Source organism: Nylanderia fulva, unplaced genomic scaffold (genome assembly GCF_048542155.1).
Source record: "Nylanderia fulva isolate GAGA-0341 unplaced genomic scaffold, ASM4854215v1 Scaffold7, whole genome shotgun sequence".
Classification (NCBI taxonomy): Eukaryota; Metazoa; Arthropoda; class Insecta; order Hymenoptera; family Formicidae; genus Nylanderia; species Nylanderia fulva.
Window position 1 is genome coordinate 4,482,523 of NW_028190807.1, and position 26,822 is coordinate 4,509,344.

At 37.0% G+C, this 26,822-nt stretch overlaps 1 protein-coding gene and 1 long non-coding RNA gene across 2 annotated transcripts in view; one reads left to right on the top strand and one right to left on the bottom strand.

The window, feature by feature from the left end:
- Window positions 1-328: 328 nt before the first annotated feature.
- The window catches only part of Ten-a (Teneurin-a transmembrane protein), a 472,969-nt gene continuing 446,475 nt past the window's right edge, over window positions 329-26,822 (top strand). Inside the window, exon 1 of the mRNA XM_029314061.2 lies at window positions 329-454. The gene's annotated coding sequence lies outside the window, so the exon portion shown is untranslated. The remainder of the gene's footprint in view (window positions 455-26,822) is intronic.
- Window positions 1,075-26,822, bottom strand: part of LOC146720411 (uncharacterized) — a 146,408-nt gene continuing 120,660 nt past the window's right edge. The window contains exon 3 of the long non-coding RNA XR_014926092.1: window positions 1,075-2,177. This is a non-coding gene — a long non-coding RNA (uncharacterized LOC146720411). The remainder of the gene's footprint in view (window positions 2,178-26,822) is intronic.

Consider the following 26,822-nt stretch of genomic DNA (forward strand, 5'->3'; position numbering starts at 1 on the left):
CGCGCTCGCGAGAAATTGAGAGATTAGAATCGTCGGAAATTCGCTAAAACGACGGGGGTAGAGAAGCGTCGGGCATCGTGACAGTGCAGCCAGTGAGCGACGAAGGCTGCACCGATACGTGACTGACTTAACCCCGAGCTCGTTCCGTATATGTATGCACGTCGTTGCTCCGACCGGAACTCTCACGTCGCCGCGAATTGAACCGCGCGAGTAGAGAGGCGGAAAGAGAGAAAGAAAGAGAGATAGACGTTGATCTCATCATCACCGTGAGTGTCACTACGTCATCGTCTTCAGGCAGGGTGTACATGTGCGGACGTACGTAGTAGTCGTTTGTGCCTGGCGTACACTCGCACGACAAAGTGACTACCCCGAAGTGCAGCGGTGATAAGAAGATACAGCCACGCGACGTGATCGTTAGCATAAATGACAAGCGCAGCCAAGGCATCGAACTGAGGTAAGTGAGTCTCGTTCGGTTGTTGATATTTTTTGATATTCCGGAACGCGTCCCCGTTCGAGCGATTCTAAAATTGGAGGCGAGGATACCTCGATTGGATGCGTAGGATTTAATTAGAGGGAATAGGTTGGCATCGCTATATTAATCGTGCGAGTTCCCGTGTAAATGAAATTATAATCGAACGGCGGGCTGGGTCTCAAATTATGCGCTGCAGAGATAGAACCTGAGGCGCTTGTGCTTCTGGTGTTACCGTGGCTCCCCTTTGGAGACCTTTCCGCCTTACTCCCGGATGGTACGTAATGAAAATTCAAGAAAACTCGGGAACTTTTCGTACTTTAGACTCCAACTCTTGTTGGATATGTACGAATGCCTTCTATATTATGTGAAGCTACGATGTAGACGATTACAATATACGCGGCTCTATGCGCGCCTTTCTCTCTTTAATTCGCTTTATGTATCCTCATTTAAAAAGGAAGATAAGACTTTAAGGTTTTTATATATTTTTAAAAGCGCGAGAAAGATAATATTTGATAATATAAAACAGATAATATTTGATGCTAATATTGGTAGAACGGTTGCGTAAAACATAATTAAAATAAAAATAAACATTTAGCCTAGAATGTATTCGTATAAGAATGACAATGTTTTCGCGTAAAATTAATTTATGACTTCTATTGCGTAATTACAGCATTTTAATCTTAATAATCAGTAAGTCATTGCGTAACTGGAGTGCATAATTAGCAGCGTACTTTTTTGTACTTGTTTCAGCAATCATAGAAGTTTTAATGAAACTTTTTATGTCTTTGATCAAACATTTTTTGCTCCAACACACGATATTACTTTATGAATTGTTTCTCAAACTGAGAATAAGCTATAAAAGAATAAGGATCTACAAAGTGAGTTTGTTTTGTCTGTCATCGATGATCTTTGACAATAACGTTTTTAATCTTACATCACGAATACAGTGCAATATATAAAGTAATATTTTCATCAAGATTGATCGCAATAATACTCTGCACAATATTGCTTCGGTTAATAAAAGGAATATACATGCACGCAGATGTACGTACAAAAATCAATATTGACAATGAGCTAAAAATCTTCTTCCGATTGACAGATCAATGATTAGCATTCGTGTCACATACTTGTCATAAGTCGACGAGCGGAGAGGTCTGATCTCCATCGCTTCGGGGATCGCCAGGCTCGTTCTATATGCAGTGATCCGATTGCAAGTGTCTAGGCCGGACGCCTGATTCGAAGATGCACTCCGATGTGCATAGACGTAATCGGAATACCGATCGTTAAGTATCCCGGCCATCCTGGGTATGCGTAATGGTAGGTAGCGCTGTCATTTTGCGTAGCTACGTAAACGTTCGGCTGGTGCTGCTCGCGTACCATGGATAGAGGTATATAGCTACCGGAGAGAGAGGAGAATCCTATGCAAATATGCTGAAAGCATAGTCGGGACGCTCGCGGGGTTTTAACGCGTTACTTAGCTGTGCGTTACGTGTCGCCGACAGATCAATTTGCCTGACCTGCCTTCTTGTCTCGTCTCCGACCCTCGTATCCCTCGTCCACGGCCGCGAAAACTGACCGCGAAATGTCGTTAGCGATAACGCGATCTATCGTTCCCTCCGCAAAGGCCGCTGATCATAGACGATGGAAGTGGTTTGCATCGCGAGTCTGCGCCCTTACTTGCTATTCTCCTTTCGTGTCCCGACACCTGGAAAAAAAAGAAAGACATTTTTGTGCGATTTTATTCTGCCAAGCTACCAATAGGTAATGCGATTCTGTACTACATGTACGTAGGTATAAAGGTATCGTATAAGTGTGTAAACAGGCAAATTGATAGAATATAATATGCTAATCTTGTTTTTGACTGTATAAATCGGATCAATTTACTGTAATACCATTTATCTCCATAAAGTAGAGTTGATCGTAAGCGATTACCGTATGTGAACCTGGCCGATAGCTGTTATCGCGGTACTTTGAAGTATATTACGAGTATAGATATAGGTAAAAATAAGTAGCTTATAAGCGCACATAGAGCACCAGTAAGCGTCTAAATAGAGAGATAATATGAGAGAGTACAATATGTTGATCCAAATTTGATATCGAAGTTAGCTATATGTGTGTCACGAAAAATGATTGATTAAATTTAATGCTGAATATTACGAATACCAAACGTGCGTTAATATTCTAATATTCTAACTGGAATATTATAATGATCGTTTTAACAATAATGCGTACATTGTAGCGTATGAATTATTATGACGCGATTATCGAATTATTCACATTGTTTCTTTGTGAATGATGCATCATTTCACTTCGCGTTTGGTATCATGCCTGACTGACTCTCCTATCCCTGTTATCCCAATCCCCATTAATTTTAATGGATGCCGAGCTACAGACTTAACACTCATCTGCACAATAGACACCCCAGAACAATTACAGGACACGTGAAAATGCACGTATAACTACTGCATAGCGCTGGACATCATCACCCAGAAGAGCGCGTTGATTACATAGATTTATAAAATTACAGTTTTCGAGATGGAATGGGTAAATTCTATATAATAAAACATCCCCTATGATATTAAGTTAACAAGTGAAGATAAATGTACTTCGTCTAAGTATGTTTAAAAAAATGCATTTAATTATTTATTAACCAAAATGAAAGAATGCGAAGAAAATCGATATTTCGTTCCTCCGACGATTGTTATCACGAAGTGAAAATATCGGATTGCAACATTAACAACGCCTTTTTCGGCTATCGAACTCTTCGACGCTTTCAATCGTTTCTGCCTCTCCTTTTGTTTACCGTGGACAGTATCCAATACCCATTAATTTTAATGATGAACGTGGTCAGTTTAACACGTACCGCGGTCATTGTAGCAAGCTTGTAGGCAATAAATCATATCCCCTTGTCACTGAAAAGTGCATGGTTCAGATAAGTACGTATATATGTATGTACGTACGGCATGCCTATATCTGGGCTATTCTCGCCCTCCTACTCCGGACACATGTTTATATGTAGTATACTAGGTAGTTAAGGAACGTGACGTACCATTCTTAAATGCGATCCTGCGCGGGATGGCTGGCGGTTATCTGCACTGTTAAATAAAGGATAATAGTTTGTATAAACTTTCTCTCTCCTTGTGCTGACGCGCGCATTTTTTATACTTATTTATTCTTTTACAAATTGCATTTTACATATTTACCTTTTCAATATTATTAAAAGGTTCAAGCTTTTGCAGTTTACTCTTAAGCTTTTTAACTTATAAAAATAATATTACGCTTCACGTATATAATATTTTAACTATATTTCTCGTTAAGCCGATTTTAATTAGCAAAAAGTACAAAAGTATACTGCACATGTGTAATATACCGGCTTAAAATTAGTTTAAACTCATAATACCTATTGCATAACATCCGTTTCTCAGAACTACATCGTGACATTATTCGCGTACCGGTAAAGTCGAAAAATTACTACGCACATTAGCGCGACGCCATAGCGATGAAAAATTATGCAACCGTGGCCCACTGAGAGCCGAGAACGAAAGGCCGCTGTGTAACCGGAAATTATCATAAATTTTATAAGACTGCCACGGTTTTATATAGAAGAAGGGAGAGATGAGTGGCCTTTTCGCGAGGGGAAAAAGAGAGAAGTGTGTTAATATCGCTAATATCCCGGCTTATCGATTAAGGTAACTCTGCTCGTACATGCACCACAGTCATGTTACGCACGCCAGCGACGAGAAACACGTGATAAAATGAACGTGCCGCGAAAAAATAATGTGTCTTTTAAATACCGAAATTACGCTAATTGTCGACGACTAACTAAAATTACAAATGTCGCTCGTCGCGTACAGAGAGAGAGGAGATTCATTTGCCATCCCTGACGCGGCACAAGATCGTATATAGAATGAGAAAACTCGAGCCAAGAATTTCTTTGAAAACAGCTACGACTGTTAATGAGTCTCGTTATCTCGTTCACTCGCTCGTTGCCTACCAGCAACGAATTTATAAACGCATGTCTTCATTTCCTCTTAAAATTACATGCTCCGCATATTGCAGTTGTTGTATGACTATAGTATTCATTTTTATACATTGATTATCCAGATTACTTCTAAGCAATATAAATATTTATATGATGGTTATTTTTATCAAATAATGATCAGGTTTCTTCACTTGTAATTATTCATATATCCTACAGGTCCTACACTATTTGACTCTATAGTTAATTTTTTATTTCTTTAATTATATTATCAAATTATTATTAATAATAACTGTCCTGTTAAGTAATCGCTACAATGTACAATTTTTATTCAAAAATTCTTGGATAGCTCTCTGATTTGGATTTTCTCGTGTATGCAAATGTTGCTTGAACTAGATTTTCATACAACACTTCTTTCAGTGCGAATATAAATTCTCATACAACACTTCTTTCAACGCGAATATATGTAAATATACAACAGTGTTGGGGGTCATTCTTTGACTGCTAAGTCGATATGTAGCCATTGTGCAACAAGAACGCAAATTGTTGAATACATTCGCGCAATCCAACTGATACATCTCATTGTTATGGTTGTACGTACGTAATAAGCACGCATGTGAATTAAGGTTGTCGCAACTGTCTCAAGAGGAGTATACATATACTTTCCATAGGTATTTAGCATACGACGACATTTAAACCGAGCATTGCAAACAAACACTAAACATGTATATTTGACAAGATTCAGATAGCGAATAATTATTTTCTCGAAATAGCCACAATAATAAAAGCGCGCGTTAATAATTATTGCGATTAATACCGAAAATATTTACAATTCCTACAAGAGACATACATATATACATATATTCTATCTCTCGATATATGTATATATTTTTTTTTACATATTTTATATATATATGTATATATCCTATAAAAAAACTATTGCAATATTTTCGGTGACTAGCGAGACGCCTCGTTATTATCATAAAGCATTTTATTTCCGATCTCAATGTTTTCATTGCAGACGAACGGAAATCGAATGTTACAGTTGCACGTAATATTTTCGCTCGGCGCGAAAGCGATGCTTGTTTCGTACTGCAATAGCCGCGCACACGTTGTAATGCTCGGTGGAGGCAATGCTCCTATTTCCTTATACGCCTCACGGAGACTTCGTGCGGTTGTATGACACGGCTGCAGCCATAACTCTCAGTATGTAGGCCAAGCGGGGTGGAGGTTCTGACTTCCTGGAGGATAGATCACCATACAAACATTCACGCGATAAGCTGCGCTGCTTTGCATCTGCCGTAAAAGTTTTGGGCTCATTTTCCGCGACCTCGGTCCATATTTTTTCAACTTCTACCGCAACACCTCCGCCGCTTTGGCGATCCATTACTCGTCAAGCTATGCCGGAAAAGCTCGGTGCGAGGAAAAAATGCTATCATCGTATTTATAAATATTAAAAATCTGCAGCAGTAAAGCTTCTAATATCATTGTCTCGCGTGAAAGAATATTTCTAATTTAGAATACGAAACAAAAATACAATTCTGATGTTAAATATAAGCAGCATCAGCTCACTATTCTATTATAGGTCAATCTTATTAAAAGAGCGCAAAAATGTCAATCACAGCTTGTGTATCCTAAAACTGTCAATACATATGTGTATATAGCAGTTTCAAACTTTTATTATTTGTATCGTACGAGTCAATCAGGATAATGATTGAAACTGTCAAAAATTAGCACGTTCGCATATGTCATACAATAGTGTGCAAAATAGCAAAATGTTTGCCATTTGATTCTCTAGTAAATGATATTTGACAGATGACATTAATCTTCGGTATAGTGATTGTATACAACTATTACAATACAACTTAATGGAATTTAATTTTAAGCATTTCAAAATGAAATAATATATAATATTTAGTTGGGTTTCTAATAAAACTAATAATTTAAAAATTATAAATTATATTGCACGTGTATATTAGAATGAGAATTCATTAATCACACACATATATATAGTATATATATATATATATATATATATATATATATATATATATATTAATTGGATAGAACAAATTTATCAAAAAATATAACTTAATTCGCGAAAATCTACTTAATATATTTTGCATTTAAATCTTATTTTTTTCTCTTTTTCTTTTGTAAAGTATTTTAGTAAGTAATAATTCAGCAAAGAGAAAAAGTAAAAAGAGAGAATGGAGAGAGAGGAGAGAGAAATCGTTAATGTAAATAAAAAATTTTTATTATCCATTGGAGCTTTTAGATCTAATTCGCATTTCAAATCTGTTTTTAAAGTAATTGTAATGATTGGCGTATTGACAACGAATAATCGTTCTTAGTTATTACGCGACCAACCATTGGTTTTGCCGGAGATTAAATATAAAAGCGCCAGGCGCAGTTGAGTTATCTTATATGGAACTTGTATCATTCGGAATTATTAAAAGCGCTACAGCTTACTTTTTATATGACGCAAATCTAGTAATTATTTGCATTGAAATCAAAGTTAATTATTTTATTTCTCACATTAAACTGATTAATACTCATCACAATTAATTCAATCTCTCTTTATATTCCATGCAATAATTAAAACTATAATTTGAAAAGATAAAGTCCCTCAACAGTTTTAAATAAAAATAGATAGTTATATATTTCTTATAAATCATTATAAGATAATCGTATTTTAGTATATATAATTAGGTACAATCCCTCTAGCCGTCACATTTAATATCATTTGGCTTCGTTTCTATTTTGTTATTCGATGAATTTAATTGTGCTTTGAATTTTACAGCATCAGACTTCAGTCTCAATTCGTATTGGAGTCGTACGCTTCTATCTTGTATAATTATATAACAAATTAAATTGAACTATTAAATTGATATTTAAAATATATAATATATAATATTATGAAAAATATAAAATTGTTTCTAAAAGTTTAGCATTTATTTGTGATTTTCTACTCTATAGAATTGACGCAAAAAATTTGTTCTCAAATTAGAAACTCGTTATATCGGATATACATAGATTGAGTATATAATGAATTAAATGAAATATAATGCATTTGCCAATATGAGTTGTCTTATTATATATTCTTAAACAATTACTGTTGATTATTATATAATACAGCATATCGATGAACGCATTATGTTGACATTCAGCGCAATTTATGTTTCGATTATGAGATATATGCACTAATAAAACATATCTGTAATAATGATATCTAAATGTTATCGAATCTTTTTTTAATAAGTATATAAATCTTAACTTTAAATTTTTTGTTGGAAAATTCAATAACAGTTAGTAATATTACACAAGATTAGCAATATTTATTAAATAATTACCAAATTAAGATTGTTTAAAATAATTGTCTGAAAAACTATGAAGCTAAGATTGTAAAGTGACGATAAATAAAAATTATGAAAACTCGGAGTTTCTATTTCTGGCAAAATTTAGAATCCTCCAATTTTTCACTTTGCGGTATCAGAACTAGTCCAATTAAATTCATTTAAGTTTAATTCCTTGAGTTCAATTGTCATAATAGCTATTTTTTAGATGTAATTATAAATAAAATAAACACACATATATATATATATATATATATATATCTTTTTTATACTTAAAGCTATAAATTATGAATTTTTGTCGGTCGACAATTTCAACGTTTCGAATAGAGGTACAATGAACATGCACACGAGTAACACTTGTAAACGTTCATGTAATACAACAGTGCTCACAGCGAAATCCACCACGCTAGCTAGATTGTCTATTTAGTTACAATACGGGAGACATTCTCGACATTCTGGAATTAACCGTCGCTGTGCCTCGTGTACGAAGTCATTTGACGTCTATCATTATTCACATCCCATTACAGTGCTACTGCTTATTTCACGATGTATGATAACGTGGATTAAACAGATGTTATCATACAGTATTCCCGCGACAGTTTGCATTTTTTCGAAACAATTGTACCTATCCCTCTTCCGACTCTAAAATTCCTCTCGTAAATATCGTTGGCGAAGATGGCACTTTACACAGATCAATGACACATGCAATCGTAATCGATCGATAAAGGGAATCGAGAAAAATGCCGCGAAAATAGAAATCGCATTAACGTTTACGCGATAGAACATTCGATTTTGAGTCGGACTTCGCGAAGGCTTACTCTCGTTATTCGAGTCACACACGGCAAGATAACGCTTTTCTCCCTTTCGAAGAAAAGCGACGTGCCCCTTCCTCCCCCCGGGTCCCCTTTCTCCCCTTTTGCTTGGCATCCTGTCCGCCGGGACCTCGTAAACCCGCTGCCGTAACAATTCCTGCCCACTTTCGTACTCTTCCCATCTCTTCGCTCTCTCTCTCTCTCTCTCTCTCTCTCTCTCTCTCTCTCTCTCTCTCTCTCTCGCTTTCCTGCCCCGGCCATCCTTTTCGTTGCATTCTGCAGCACCCGCGAGCTTTTTCGTTCCCCGAATCCCGTCCGGAGTCTGTCCACTTGCGACCCGAAAAATTTTTCTCCTCCACGTCCATTTGCGAAACTTCTTCTCGCGTCTATGCCGAGTAAATCTTACATATAGCGCGCTTGGGATATTTGCTCGCGCAGATAAAAGACCGATGAGATTGTGCGTATTTGCAGCCTTGCATATTTTGCTGTGCGCGGGATACAGAAGGGGTGGTATGTAAAAATCCATGCACGTAGGGCTTCGCTCCCTCGAGATGGAAGCACGTAAGAACGATGTGGGAGACCGTGTCGGCGAAAGTTTCGCGTATACGACGTGTCCGTCCGGACAGGGCGATCTTTGAAGTTGCGGGTAACGTCCGTCTGCGAAAGATATCTCTCTCTTTCTCCCAGGATGCGAGAGAACCAAATGCGTTGGTTCCGTCAGACGAGTTCATTTATGATGCAACGACGTTCCGTTGATCCGAGAATGACGTGAGCGAAATTTCGCTACACCGATAGAAAGATATCCGTTGGCTGTTATCGGGGGAATATTTTGTCCTGATATAGATCTCTCGAGTAATTAACATTATCGGTTCTGTTTCGTGTTGCCTCGCAGAAAAGCGTGTAACGGGTTTACCAACGCGATCAAGTCAGACTAATTGATACACTGTAGTAGAGTTTGTCCCGTTTCTGAACCGGTCGTAAATGTCGCGCGTGGAGAAAAGTTTGGGAAGAAAGTTACAGCCGTTTAGCCGCGTTGTCGGATGATATATTTGTCCGTTTCTCCAGACCAGTAGTTTGGAAAGTTATGACGCACAGAGGAGCGAAGTAAGGCTAAAATTAAGAATGAATGAATTTTCCTCCGCTCCAACAGTATGCTAATTCACGTTCTGGTTGCACTTGCGCTAATCTGTCATCGCGCAAGTGTTATTTTACATCATAGTTTACGTTAATATTGAATTAAAGTGATCATTTTTGAAAAACAATAATCAAATCACTTATATAATTTATGTCCATAAAACATTATGATCAACAGATGATCGTTGGAGATAAAAACTTGAAGATACTTCAATACTGTTACAATATGATGGTATTCTATTTTCTCTTCGGTATATTAATTTGATAGCGTAAATATAAACGCTTATACAGGATGAATCAACAATTTGAGATAGACGCTGACAACGTGCATGCGAGAAATAACGTTTAAATAATTACAGAAATATGTGCATTTGCGTATTTCAACCGCAAACAAATGTCGAAAGGCATCCGCGCTGGGTGTGAGCCAAAACGATAGAGGCGAAGAATATTTATATATATATATATATATATATATATGGCAATGCGTTGCTCCTAACACTGGGTCCATTTTCCATTATATTCCGATGAAATATAAACCGTGCCGTAAATAACAATCCTTTATATTGAACCATGCGCAGCGCGCATGCATTACGCTATATACGACGGTTGCGCCAGCGTGATCGAGAGATACGCATGAACCGGCTCGTGGGATGCATTAGATCACAGTTATTCCGTCGAAAATTTTCGCGGCACCCCCATTGGCGTCTCGCGCCATTAACATGAAAATATACATATCCTATTTGCAATCAATTAATTACGCGATATCGCTGTTCCTTTCACGATGAAATCCATCAGAAAGTGTACTAATTCAGCGGAAATCAAGTCGATTTATGAGCAATCGCGAATCATTCGGACGTGCGTGCTCTCTTTACGATAACGATCGTTTATATTGCGTTCGTTCGTTAAACACAGTCGAGCGGTTCCAATACCATGAGTGCGTTAGTGGTCGTCAGGGCGTCATTAAAGAGCCGTATATATATACACGAGGTAGAGAGAACGCGTGTTCTCCGTGTTATTTATTAAACTAACTGTCGCTGCACTATTCGGAATTGACTCAAAGGTCTCTGCGAGTACATTGAACTAGCTTCGGTATCCGTAATGTTCGGGTTAAGCAAAGCTTGTGCCTGTAAATTGAATTGCAACCATATCTAGTTAAATGTTAGGTTCGCATCGCTGACACTACCGTGTCCCGGTGGACGCCTTCGAATAAACGAAGTTTCGAGTTATGGCGCGCGTACCGTCCTTACCGTAAGTTAGTGCCCTATAGGATTCTGTTATGTTGCAGTATACGAACGCGTATTCGCATTTATACGGCCTTGGAAACGCTCGCTCTCATTATTACTATAATATTAGAAGCACTATAAAATATCCAGTCATCAATACCATCGCATTGTGTCATCAATTTCCACGGATAAATAAATCCTTTAATTTTATCAAATATAGAAATCAGTGTATACATCATACGTAATAAACACTACTCTTTTAACATTTTAGATATCTTTTCTTTCAATATCGAAGATGAGAGTTTAGTTACTATGTTTCAATCAAAATTATTATTAATTCATCGAATAGTTGTCGAAATCGACGTATATTTCGATATAATATTAAAAAGTATTGCATCCTTGAATCTATTGATTTACCGGTCACTGATTGTAAAACCATATTTTTATATTCAGAAAAAAATACCAGATAACGACAGGAAAGCCGATTTACATAATTACAAAACGGCGGCTGGTTGAGACACGCGGTCGATCGATTTCTGATGGAATTTTTTACAGGCAGTCACTCGTAAGATAAAACAACTTACTTTGTTGACGGAATAAAATCCCAGCAAGCTATATTTCTGAACGTTCGTTTTCACTTTACTTGATTTCTATCGATTGCAAAATAAAGGATATAGCTATATACTGTTTGTCTATCATATCGGGTGAAAAATTACGTTTATCCGAGATAAATTTTCACGATGACCGTATTAATTTAGGTGCACCGTTATACTCTATGAATAACAATTTCTGACGCTTTGAGCATCAAAACTTGCTTGTCGACACTTCATGACTATCAACAAACGTTAGCCTTAGCGCGCCGGTGAAGTAGTATGTCAAATGAATATATGCTAAATATAAGCGTATTCACTTATATTACTTCGTAGTGCGAGAAGTTCAAGAGAAACGCATTAGTTAAAACGGTGCTCTCGACTGCCTGGCGATGATGGCAGTACATCGTACGCAAACTTTTTCGGATATACGAGAGTTTTTCTCTGTTTAATGGTCGAAAATAAATATGCGAAAAAGTTCTCTTTTTCCATTTTTTAATGATAAATATATCACACGTTTCAAAGTATCCGAGAAAATATGAAAATCGGAGTAGTAGAAATCTATTCTTCAACAATTCTCTTATCATTTTAAAAATTGAATAAAAATGTTCTGTTATAAAAAAACGATAAAATTTACAAATAAAATAATTCTTCTTTTGCAAAACGTTCAAAATTTGATATTTATTAAAAAAAATATCACCTAGAATCGAAAAATATAAAACTCTTATCAACATTGCAATTTTGTTGCACTACCTGTCTATTAAATCTTCAGGACATTAGTATGTAACAAGCTCGCCGAGAATATACTCGAGAATAGATACGTGGGCGTCTTTTTACAGCGAGAAATCTCTTCTCTCTCCGTTGGCGCGCTCCGCCGAGCGAGCGGAAGCTGCAGAGAGCCTTTTATATCCGAACTTGGGTGCATTGCCACGTCACCTTAAAGTCCACGAACAAACGTCCTTTCCTCAGCGAGAAACGTTGCTGAAGCACATCGGATGCACGTGTACTCCGCGCGTATTTGCGCTGGCATTTAACTAAAACCCATGAAAGCGCGCGCAATATCGGGGCGCGGTTGTCTGGCGATGATATTTGTGCGTATAGTGTCCGAAGTTTCCGCGGTATAGAGGACCAATCTTTGCTTTTCCCTCGACTGGCCCGGGGACCGACAAAGCGTATATATAGGTACCGACACGGGATTTGACTTTGCCCGATTCAACTTGACTTTCCGCGACAGAAGGATTATACCTTCTCGACTGCGGGGACTCCTTCTCTCTTTCTCTCGCAACAGCTAGCTTGAGAGTCGTTTAAACGTGCGCGATGGAACTTTCAGTTTAACGTCAGCTCTATTGTTTCAAGGAGTAGCATTGTGAAAGTTAATACGATTATCGTCGACTTGTGAAATTTATAACTCGTCATATTTGCGCGATTTCGCGACAGTCTGATAGTGAAACATATTTTATAATTCAAGCGAGCGGCGATTACTAGTAATTTATCAATTAAATAAAACGGGGATGAATCGTAATCTAATCGTGTTGATCAAATATCTATGCGAAAATCTATAAAACAAGCATATTCCACTTATATGCGGTGAACCAGATTGCATGTGATAGGGTAGGAAAGTATACGGTGGAAATAAAATTTGTCTGAACATATAAAGTCGATATTCAATCGATTGAATCAACAAAAAGCAGTTTCATTGTTACAAACGAATTATATCCTCGTTTTTCTCCTGTGAACACTACGAGTTTTGAATATCCATATATCGCGCCCTGAAAAAGAATAAAAAATAATTATGATTGAGAGACATCTCGTTTTTTTCTCTTCATCCCATTTCTATAATGTAGGTATAAACAGCGTTTTTTTGTACTATCGATGTCCAATAAAATTTCCGATAAAAAAGTACTGTCTCGTACCTCTATTAAAAAATATATGTGTATATGCTCAGACAATTTGGTTGTTTTGTGTATTATAAGCTTTACGCGTCCTTGCTTATTGTGGTCAGCACGAACATGAATGCCTATGACGTCAGAGATTTGATTTACATTTTAATACAATGTGCAGATAAGTCGCTTTCAATTAGTGGCACATTATAATCAATGCAAATCTCACAATTTTAATTAATACCGATCTCGCCGCGTAAGCGCATTTTAATAAATTATATTAAGCCCGCGTTATGTAAATTTTGTTTTCCGTGCGAAAAGCGCGTAAAGTATATGATTTGCGTAATATATATATATATATATATATATATATATATATATATATATAGGCACATACTCGTTATATTATAAAAAATCTCTTTTATATTAAAGCAACCAACAGGCGATTATTCGTGATATTTCAAAAATATTTCTTGTTTTTTTCCCCGAATAAAATTGAAAAATAATGACTGTTATATTTTTCCATGCTTCCACAAAAAAATACGTAAGATTTATTAAATTTATGTTTTTTTTACAAGTTTATATTTTTGTAAGAAACTATCGGTTATGGGGGTAATATAATCACTGTAATTTATCTATAGTTTTATTTATAACAATTAACTATTCATCATCATTTTTACCTCTTAGAAACTGTTAAAACATATATATCAAAAGGAACAATAGAAATATGGCCGCTGTAGTTTTCCATTTTTATTTCTTCGGAGTTATAAAACTTCGTCAGACGTAAAAGGGACGCCACTAAACCGCATAGAGAAGGAAACCTCTCCATCTCGCATCTCTGCCCGACGGAATAGTAAAACCTTTACGAGCAAATGAATTCACGGATCGATGAGCTGACGTGTCGATAACGCGAAATCAAAGCGAATATCCGCACTCGAAGGTGCAAATATCCCATATTTGATCATATGAATCCGCCGCTCTCTGCAACTTAGAGTAACGCGCGGAGCGCAAATAAAGAGTATACGGGATCCTCCCTCTTTTACATTTAATCTCGGGGTGACGTAGGAAAAGTGGAGAGAGTTCTCTATTGAAAATAAGATGAAATGAGCGACGATCAAATGCTGGGAGATTTGAGAATATATTGGTTTGATGGGACCTATCATATGGTAATTTTCTTTAATGGAAAGGTTTATCCGTTCACCGATTTCCTTTACTTCCATGTCACGATGAGACAGTATTTGCCCCGTAATTTTACCGCACATTTTTAGCGAATGGAATATGATTATCTGATTCTCAGTTTTATTTGTCTTATTCAATTTTCGCATAAGAACCGGATACAATTATTCGATTCTGACAAGCGTGTTATTGAAAATGAAAAACGAGCGAACAAGTAGCTCTCTGATTGATTAATTATGCGAAAAAAATATAAGAATGTTTGTTGTGCATGATGATTACCTTAATTTATGTACGATTACACCTCAATCACGGCATATAGCACACAGCAATTCGCGGTGTATCCGTTCATTCGATATCTACGTCACTCGTGGGATCCTTTGTCCGTTATCGGGTGCTTTCGCAAAACGATGTCCTTTGTTCGATGCTGGAAGCTTTCACAAACGAATTGACGGAGAACTGCCGGCAGGTCTATCTGTACCAATATACGCGTGTATTATTATTCTCTAATAGAATGATTGCATTGCTCTACCGGCTCTACTTCAATCTGACAATCACATACTGCAGACAAATACGGAGGTAAGATGAGGCAAAATACTTAGTTGATGTAAAATCTTTGAAATTTTGATTGATGTAACAACGAATTTGTTGAATTTTTGATATACGTCTTGATATTTTCTAACCGTATATATATTACATCATTTTTCTAAAAAGTAATTTATTGTTTGAAGGCTACATGAGCAGACAACTCGCGTAGAAACTGCAATATAGCATCCACTTTTAACGGCAGTTAAACGGTAGAATATGTAATAATCAGTTGCAACTCAAGCTTGAGTATTGTCTTTTGTATGCGTCTAAAATGAGTATGAGCGCTATTAGATTCCTCGTGAAAGCTCGAAGCACAGAGTTCCACAAGCCGTTAAAAAGTTTTCTCAGCAGTATGGATGAGCATAACTTGAGGATTGTGTGCCAGGCCTCGAGACTCGGGGCCGAATAAGGTGCAAACTATTTTGTTAGTAGCGCCATTTAACTTGAAATGTGTTGGTATTCACATAAAGGTATGGTTGAACCATCGAATGATAGCCTGATCTTGTCCGAACTTTCATAACTTCCCGGATTATGTGGCATACCGAATGCGTTGCATATATCACTTTAGAAGTAAGTTTTCAAATCGTCTCTGAATATCTCCATGCATGCAACGACCCTAGCAATTATTCTCCACATCGTCACTAGTAATTTCATTGCTAATCCCTCGCGTGTCCCAGATCTTTTATTTCCAAAGGTATACATATGTATTTTTTAAAAATAATCATAAATATACAATAAATATATAATGGATTCATTATCTCTTTACTGTTATATGGGAGGATGTTTGAACCAACTTGATAAGCTATATTCTGGTTTGTGAGATCGCAAAGAGTTGAAGAAACAAACTATTTAATTCAAAGGAACATGTTGCATTCAGAATCATTACAACAAAATAATAAGCACGCATAACAAGCTCTGATATACAGATACAAGGACGAATTTCAATTGTCGTTATCGGGACAATGCACGCTCAAAAAGCAACGCCCGCAGCGTAATTGGAAAAACTAATAATCGATACAGAATTTCGCACGCGCCTGACGTTGTATTAAGGTCGGCACGTTGCACGGCAAATTTCAATCACATTCCCGGCGCTCGGAAACTCATCGATTGCGCCGGGATAAAGCCGGGGGTTCATCTTCTCGCTGCCGTTTGCCGCAAATCTCGAGGAGCCCAGCACCGTGCCGCGCATACACGTAAATGGAGGTGACGCGGAAATACATACACGGGCTGTATCTATACGTGTCGCTGGAAAAGTGCTTTCAAATTTGCGATTTGCGCGAGGCGTCCCGGTGCGCGCTCGCGTCGATTCTTTGCCTGAAATGGTACGGACGGACCCTGGAATGTGTGTGCACACATGCGCGGGAGAGGAGAGATTTTCCAATACACATATTTACGGGAGAACTTCGGCGTGTTATATTTTCAGGAAAGAAGAGAGTGTGTGTGTGTGAGAGAGAGAGAGAGAGAGAGAGAGAGAGAGAGGGTGAACGTTGTACAAATGGGACGGTGGAGCGTTGCAAATTTTATCGAGTGTGAATTCGCACGACCCACACTCTTTCCGGTCATTAATCTTGTCGCGCGTGGCGCGATGAATTCGCAGGAAGACGTATGCCTCGATGTCGTCGTGTCATCGTACCAGAGTTCATATCTGCTGCACGTCTCACTTTGCACGATACCAACGTCAACACAGCTTCGTACTAATCGTAATGAACTATAGCGGTTTGATGAAGATTCTCGCTTCTCATCTGTTTCGAAAGAATAGATACATGCAGCGGCGACATATATTCAATACGATATTCCATCTTGTCAAATGAAAATTTCATCTAACGCAGATTCAAAATTTCAAATTAAAACAAATATTTTTACGCAAAATATATATCTCAATTTATTAACGGAGATATATATAAATATGTATATATTTCTCTATTAACGTATATATTCTAGTGCGGAAATAAATTACGTATACACGTAGACTGTAACATGCCTTTCTGCGAAGATTGCATGTTGCAAATCGCCGGAATATATAACGCAGTTTCGTCTTGTGCCTGTTTCCGCGTTGTGCATCGCGTGAAGCATGCGCGATGCAGCGTGACCTCTGCTAATGGACTGTTAACTTGGGATGTCGCGAGCTTCCATTTAAAACGGGTATAAGACGATTAACATTCATATCAAGCTACATGCTACATGTAAAAATAATAATGAGTTCGAACATAAGTGCGAACATCATGCTCTTTTTTCTCGCAATTATGTCTTCGTATTATATTTTGTGCTTTTGTAAAGAGTAAAATATTATATCCAAGTTTTTCGATATATGATATAACAATGAGTAACTTAGTGCAAATATTATTCGAAGAATTCTGATAAAAATTATACAATTTATTTTCAAATCTTTGTTTCGCTCTTCAGTGTAATTTATTCTTCGACTTATTCTTAAGTCTACAATATGTTCGAGATTACAAATGATAAACAGAGTACGCGATTTCACTTTATCCAGATTAAAAGATCAAAGAGGATATAAATACACGGCGTAAAAAGTTGTTGGATTTACGAATGCTCGCTACACTTTCGTAAGTTTCCGGTAAGTTGCGGCAGCACAGTTCTCGTAAGTCAAACGAGATGTATCGAGAGCCTCGAAATCGACTTTGTTAGTTCTCCGAAGTTTTGTGCGCGAAATTCTAGTGCAAAAAGAAATGAATAAAATTAATCGCGTATTAATTAGCTCGAAGCTCGTTGGTTTATTAAGCTGCGCTTTATTTTATTTTATTTTGCTAGATTCAACGTCCGTCTGCCGCCGTCAACATTATCTCGCGGAATTTACGAGACGGTGTGTTTCCTCCGGTCGCGGTGCGACTGGAGGAGCAAAATATTTTTCCGCCTCCGGATGATAGCCTCTTGAATTTTGCGAAATACGCGAAACGGGATGCCAGACTGCTGAGAAAGAGAGAGAGAGAGAGAGAGAGAGAGAGAGAGAGAGAGAAAGAGAAAGAGGGAAGCATCCCCGTAAGCTGCAGTAAGCCTACGTATGGCCGCGCTTACGAAGGATTCCCTTCCGAGCTCTATCAGTATTCGCTGATAAGCCGCGTTCGGTATTATGTTCTTCTTAGATTGTCAACATCTTACTTGTATCTCGGCAAAAACTGCACTCGCCCGAAAGATGAAGGTGCTCAGTAAGGAAAAATTGCAACGACGAACAATATTATGAAGATAAAAATAGTTATAGAAGAAGTGTCACACATAATGGACACATGACTCCTATACAGTAAAAAGCTGACTGAAATTAGATCGCAAACTTTACGTTTTTTATGAATATATAGATTTTTTATAACTTTATATATAATAATATAATAATAGCACATGATGCAAAAAGTATATTTAAACAGATTATATATAGATTCCATACATCATTAAAAATTTTTACATTTAAAAAGGTTAAAATTACTTCACTTAAGCGTCTGTTCTATGTCAGAACAATATATCTGTTATTTTCTTCTTCATGATAGAGTTAGTTTCAATTGTTCGGGGAAGCATTAATGCATTTTCAAATATCAAGGCAAATTTGCGAGTAATACTGCAGAAAAGTTGATGATCTTGCATATCACACTCGGTACGACGTCTCAAGCATTTTTGCCGATCGAGTTACCCGGCGTGCTTCCATGTCAGCGAGAAATCGATATGTGATTGACGTTGGATTAGTCGTTGAGAATGTATCCACTGTGTCGAGCCCTAGAGGAAATAACGATCGGTGATTGGACTGGGCTGAGTCGAGTTTTAAAGCTCGTCGGGATCCTGCGTGTGTACTGGTAGATTCATCCGTGAAACGTTTGCACCACTTTTATCAGTTTCGACGTTCTGAATCAGCGAGTCGTGGCAAGATTGGTATTTCATCATCGTACCAGATAGACGACATACTTCGTAATATTATTTTCTAATATACTAGTTATTGAGAACTGTACAATATTATCAGATATTGCGCTGTATTTTCGTATTTCGATAATAAAAAATTTACCGTGAAAATTTGATCGAAAAGGGTCGCAATATATGATATTCTGATTAAAAACTCTTATTTAATTCTTGATTTAATTTTTCGCGAATTTAAACTATTTCTAATATCATGAATTTATCGAGAAAATATCTGTTTAGGATACATATTATTTTCCATGACATATTTAATCAGTTTTTGTATGGTATTCTTAATGTATTCAATAATGGAGCTCGAGCAGCGTATCGCATTTGCTTTCGACATGTATGAATGAGAAAGTTTCTCTAACAGATCTCTCCTGTGGAATTGAATCGCATTTATCGCGAGCATTTACTAGAACATCTCTGATACCATATCATGACGATTTTCTTCTTTCAGAAGAAATGTATGCAGGGGTATATTAAATGACAAATCCAAACCAGTCTTGCAGTAAGATATCTATTGGCATATTATTTTTATTAATCAAGTTTTCATTTTATTTATCACATTTATTATTATGAGAGACAGACTGTCACCAGCAGTTGATTTTGTTTTAGTTTCACATTTGTTGCTAACATGGTTAGATGAAAATATTTCGCACCATAATTGTCAATTATATATCCCAGCAAAAATTGTCCAAGTGTCACCGAGATAAGCTGCGAGCACGATAATTAACGGCGACGCAATTTTTAATTGCTACATATCGATTAAATGTCTCTTAACGAGACTTTTTTCGCGAGCGAATAAATAGATATTTAAGCGTGAAGTTACAAAAGCCTGAGCGGAGAATATAAAAAAAGGGAACTCAAACTACGACGATGCACGTGGCGCGCAAACTATTTAAATCTGTAGCGCAGGATTGTAGACACGTCGAGGGCGGACAGGGTGCTATAGCTCACCGGGACAGGAACACGGCCTCGATTTTAGGGACACACTAGATTTCACAATCTAGTTACACGAGTGCAGTTTCCCACGTAGTCTGAATGCGGCTAAGCAGATTAAAGCTTGTTGCGGCGAATGGAACCGCAGAAAGAGAATAGTTTCCGATGGCGAAAGGTGCCGGATGATTCGGCAAAGCGATGGCGCGGTTTAGAGGCGAAGTGATGTGATTGCGCGCGACGCGCGGTAGCATTTTGTCTACAATTAAACATTTATATCGAAACTGTATCAATTCCTGATACGATTGGATATAATCAATCGAGCGTTGCAAAATGACTCGTCGATATACCATACACAGGGGCGTTTCAATATTTTATCTTTTCGTTACGAATACATATACAGGTACAACCGATATATCGGTTCCTTCAACGATTAATGAAATAATGAAAATTAAAGATTTTGTAATAGAGATGTTCCGTTGCCGCAAGCGCGTAGCAACCGGAATAATGTGAAATATAACGAGCGTTGTACGATATTACGATATTAATTTAATACACACAGCTGGGGAAACGAGTTTACATATTAGCTATAATATAAACGGGAGAAATAAAATTTCGTGCTCTCTCTCTCTCTCTCTCTCGAGAATTCGCGTAAAATATCACATTGCACGCTTGCCGCGCGCACGCGGCGAGCTCGTTCAGTATGGTTTCAATAAAAAGTAATCCTGCGCGCGCGTATACACGTAGCCTCTTTTACAAGCATGTGCACGTTCATATGAACACTAGTACTCGCGATTGCAGCGGTCAAAGCCTTCTTTTTCCTCTCGTTATTGAACGTTAATAGAAAGAAGTAAAATTTTCGACGCGATATAATTGCCGCACACACATACATACATATTCTTACGCGCGTGAAAAATCCAAAAAAAAAAAAATGAACTTAATATTACGCCGGTATTACAAAATTTACGTCGTTTAATCAAGACAATTTCAAACAAATTAACGTTATCATTTTAATCGAACAATTTAACTTGGCGCTTGTACATTTTGCATACATTCGTATTCTTTTCCTATTGTACATTACATCCGCGTTCTCTCGTCGGAGTAATTAAATTTCAATCTGCAAGTTTAGTCGATAAAAAAATCTTTCTCAAATTATATAGACAATGTAGTCTCACAGTACAATTGCTTGCATTGTTTCAGCTTATTTAAGAGACATGTCATCAGCAATTCGCAGCGGGATTATTAATAGAATTGCCTGGAAGTGGCGGAAAATTGATGAAAATTATATAATGAGAAGTTAATTATTGGCGACAATAGACTGGAGCATGGATTTAACAAGATTTAATCAAACTCATTGTGTAAACGATTTTCTACGTAAATTGCGTCCTTATTCAAAACAGTAGCAGAGTTTCCTTGCACGCCGTTATATGCATATGTACTCTCTTAAATGAAATCAGTGTATTAACACTTTCAGTTGTAAGTATAGCACTCTGAAAACAGTGAAATCTCATTGAGAAGAGAATTAGTGATAGTGACTGGTTTATCAATAAAATCTTATTGCTATTACCATAGTGAAATATAAAACGGAAGTAAGATATGAATATCTTCACACAAAAAAATCAATAAAACTGATCTTCGATGAAATCTTGTCTCGTGCTTTTATCAATTTATTTTTTGACTATATTTCAATTTGAGAGAGTATACATAACTTTCGATATTATTGATGTATTATATTTTTATCGTTTTATTGTGTTTACTCAATTACTGGCGCGATATTAACGCGCTATATATTTTAAAATAGACTCGAAATATATAGTATATGTCGTAAAAATATGAATCACGCTGGTATCGCGAAATCCAAACGAAATTCAAACTGTATTCCGCGCAGCGATTACCTCGTCTCTCTCTGTTGCGCGCGTCGCTTTTCTTTCGGTGCGGTACGGATTAAATCCTCCGCACGTTCGTGCATACATATTTATGCGCATATTCCGCGACGGATAATGCGTCCGCGCGTAATCTATCGTACAGGTACGTACGCGCGCCCGTATATATCTCGTAACTTTCCCTCCGTGTTTTAGTCCGTCCGACCGTAGTAGAAGCCGAAGTCTATTTTTGCCATTCATTCTTTTCTGGAGGAGCGCGTACGCGTTTTTCCTCTTTCGACGGTAATCCCGTCGTGTCAGATCAGAGACAGCTTGGTACCTATCCCTTGCTGAGTGCGCTCGTCTGTTCCTTCGTAGATGCCTTTACAGTGTTACCTCGTTCCCAAATGTTTTCCCTCTCTCTCTCTTTCTCGTATCCTCCCGTATCCACTATTCTACGTAGTCTAGCACGGATCGTTTCTCTGGTACATCGGAGAAACTCTGAGCGAGAGAGTATCGAGAGAGGATACGGATATCTACGGAAGGAAACGATATCTGAAATCGAAACATTTTCTGGGAATTTTTGCGTCTAATGGAACAAAAGGCTTTTCTGAGACTGAAGTGGGTCATGGTCACGAAATATTTTTTTTTATTCGGATATGAAAGGAATTTTCGCTGAGCGAAACTTCTGATTGATATCGACGATATAGATATTACTACGAGTATTGTAGCCGCCTCCGTGTGGATTTATTGTGGTAGAAGAAACCAACAAGGAGAAAGAATTTTTCCAGAAGATTGAGATACACGATAAATGTATTTTATCACATAAAGAATGAAAGAATTCTGCGTTTTTTTCGTGTAACATTCATTTATTTATGTTTACAGGTAAATCTATACGCGAAACAAAAAATCTGCAACTGTTCGAGGGCGCCTTATAGCGGATTTTTTCATTATCCATATTACGCGTCCGAGCATTCGTAAGGAGATAAATTGTTCCTCGGCAATATTGGAATATCGGGAAAGCATATTTCATTACATCGCGCTGTAGGCACGCGTATATACGTTTGCGAATGAAATTTCCAGGCGATCGCTTAAGCGTAACGCTGCCACGTGGAAGTAACTACTTCGCACAAAAGAGCGGTACGGCTCCATAATTTACGTGTCGTCAAATATCATGCAAATTGCCGCCTCGTACAATTCGTTACACTTCGACATTACTCGCGAACGATCGGAGCAAGCGATTCATTACGGCAAGTTTCTTGTTTGCTAATGTCCCATTTGACATTTCGAATAATAAGAATTCATATCGTGTCGTTCTATCCGCCGCTTCGCGTCATAAGATGTTATTGTCATTGGTACTGTCGCGGAGACATCATGATTTTTACGAAACTCCGAATAAAGGAAATCCGCGTTTGTATTATATATATAGCCTCGGTCGCGAGCATTCACGCATCGGAGAGCTCTGCAAAGATGCACAATATGTACATATACATATACGTATATGGTTTATATTTGTGTTCACAACGCGGCCCACACACCCGGAGTTTGTTAGGCCAGAGTGTCAGGCGCGAGAGATACGGCGAGTACCTCGAAGAGAGAGAGAGAGAGAGAGAGAGAGAGAGAGAGAGAGAGAGAGAGAGAGAGAGAGAGAGAGAGAGAGAGAGAGAGAGAGAGAGAGAGAGAGAGAGAGAGAGAAGAAGAAAAGGAAAAGCTGGTACCCATCATCTCGAAATGATTCGCAGCTGTGTGCGCAGTTGCATTCATACGCCCGGCAGTTCCCATTACGACGGCTATTAATAAGTGTAGAGTGCACCGCGGCTCCTGCGAAGAAGATTCTGTTACGGGATAGTTCTCCTTTGTTCCGAAGATAATTGTCTCTCATTGCTCGACGCAAATCAAGCACGTTACAAAGTTTTTTGCCATCCGTTATCCATATAATCCTCTTCCAAGATATATTTTCTTCTTCGAACCACTATCTAAAACGCGCGAGAAGATGTTTATTTATCGAGCTCGTGAAGAAGAAATAGCTCGCTTCTCTCGCGCGCTTTCTCGGCGATAAACCGAGGGAGCTTAATTGCGGGGTATTTAGCGGGAGTATAGAATCGCCGCGTTGCCACTGCAAAAATATAGAATTGTCAATTCGACGGTGATTGTTTCAAACTAACGAGTTAAATTGCGCGCGGTCTTATCAGTCCTTCGCATCTGTAGGAGGATTACGTCTTCCGCGCTTAATTTTCATTTCTGCTCTCGAGGAAAGTTAAAATTTATCCACGGTACCATCCCGTTCAGATTCCTCGATCGATAAAGCTCATCCTCCTGGAAGCTATGGTGAAACTTTCAGATATCGCGTAACGCCTATATTCGAAGATTTTCATCGAGCATAGTTGCGGATATATTAAGCTCATTTGTTGCGGAAGCTTAATATACATTCCAATCCACACGATAGTTTTATTAAAATATAAATATACCTAGCAGTTCTGCAGTTTTAATTTCCGTAGTCAGATACATAGTGCATACGAAAAAACAAAAGGAGATCCAATTTTAAACAAAATTGTTTAATAATATTATGGAAATTTTTTGATCATAACTCGAATAGATTACAGACGAAAAGAACATTTTTTGGTTTGAAAAAGTTGTTTTGCAACAACCTAACTCTCTTTCGAATTATAGATTTTATTATCTTAGGTATTAGTTAGATTGCTATTTATTAGTTAGATTCTGATGAAGAATACGTGGAATAAAATTATTCTTCTTTAGCTTTCAATAATTTACAGCAATGAAAGACAAGTCAGACTAATCAAACCACATCTCACACACACAACTATAATATAATTATACATCCATAAATATTTAGAAAATATTTTTTATATTTTTGTTCTGTAAACAGCTGTTTCTATGTACGAGATGTTTGAGTATTCATATAATATCTAAAACCACTTCGCGGTGGCTACGTTCAACTGCAAATATGTGGCTCGTTAGTTTGAGTTAGTTCTTTTTTTTTTTCATATAAAGTACGATGGGTAAAAAATTAATTATTACTTACGACTAATGCATCCATGAAGAGCCACGGCTTTCATGCATACACAACAAAGCGGAAAATTCATCTTACTTTATATGGTGGTATTACTGCTTATGGTAGAGAGCTATAGAATGTATAATGAGGAAGACGAAAATAGAATGCAAGGTGTTTTCTTTTTTAATAATAATCTCTAAGATGATAATAAATGGTGTTTTCTTAATAAAATTTATTAACAATCTTAATCTCGTTATGGAACAGCGAAATAACATTTATCTTCTCCGTAACAACTACAACAATTAAAATTGATAATATCGTTCAGCATTGCTAATAAATTTTCAGAACTTACTTTGTATAACGAATTTTAATCACGCAATTAAGATAAAACATTATTTTATTATTAATCGTATAAAATACCGTAACCAAACTTAATTTATCTTGAATCAGGATTTTCCCTTTTCGCATAAACCTGCTCGGCACCCAATTAAGGAATCGTAGTGCCCAGATTGATGTTTTTGTGGAACATTTAGCAAGTTCAACGATTTTAAACCCTTCGCCGAGAATCGCAAGGAATTCGCAGCGAAACTAAGCACGCGGCAGCAGGTTTAGTTTATTCGTCAGGAGGAGGGCCATTGGCTGAGAGGGAAGCGCGGAGATTGATGGCGTAGCCAGTCATGTGGTTCTAATTTGCCCTCTATTACCTCGCCATAAATTTCACCGACAAAAAAGGCCGCCGCGATATCGTTATGGCGTGTGCCGCGATCTTACGCCCGACGTAAAGGATGTTGGTGAAAAATTACGGACGAAAAAGAAAGATGGCAGAATGTTGAAATACAGAGCGGAGAAAATGTTTGAGGATGATCCCATATTCATACATATAATTATTGGGAATGTAATAAAAAACGTGAGATATGTATATATTTCTTGAAGATTTTCATAACACCATCCAAACAGCGAGAGCACGTGTGGCTTTTTGTTTTTTTTGTCTGCATTTCAATATCCTCCTAGTTATTGATTTTACCTTGACCCATTAAGCTATGTCGTTTTTTTTATTTAATACAAAAATAACTTCTATTCCGCACGTGCGAGAGAGAAAAAAAATTAAGTCATACACTTGATCAATGTTGATCCTGACTGTGTATTATTTTTAAAAAACAATCTCTCGACATTTTTGCATCAATATTTAGAATTTATCTTAAACAAAAACAATGTATAAAAACCACATATTACTTTGCATATATATATATATATATATATATATATATATATATAAATATATATATATATCAATTTCACTGATAAACAGAAAAAAACTAATATTTTGAATTTTTACAAATGGGTAATGCATGTATTTTTTTTATGTAAGAAACATAATAATTATTTGCTGATAATTATATAATATTGAAGCATCTCTCAGTAACAACTATATATTACTAAAAATGTTAAATCTGGAACCATTTATGTGTAAATGTAATTTTAATAAGAACTTGCTTGAGCTTGTCTTTCGTGAGCGCATAATGCTAATAGAGCCTTAGTTGTGTAAAGTAAAAGCTTGACATTTTCTAAGTGGCCACGAAGATCAAACCTGTCAACTACTAACGTCTCGCAAGTACATACCTGTATTTTCTTCGCAATAGGTCCGATCCATTTGGAATATGTCACTGAAGCACTTTCTTCTTTCGTTTCCAATATTGCACATGTTCAATATTAGTATATGGTTATAATAAATAAAAGCGTAGTCATTAAAAAAAATTTACAAAACAATTTGTGTATTGAAAATTTAATGATAAATATGTGTATAATAATACGTCTTATTATTTGTACATTTTAGATAACATATATTTTAATATATTTATTCTTTTTTAGTCTACAATTCTTAAATTTTTTTCATGATAACATGCCAT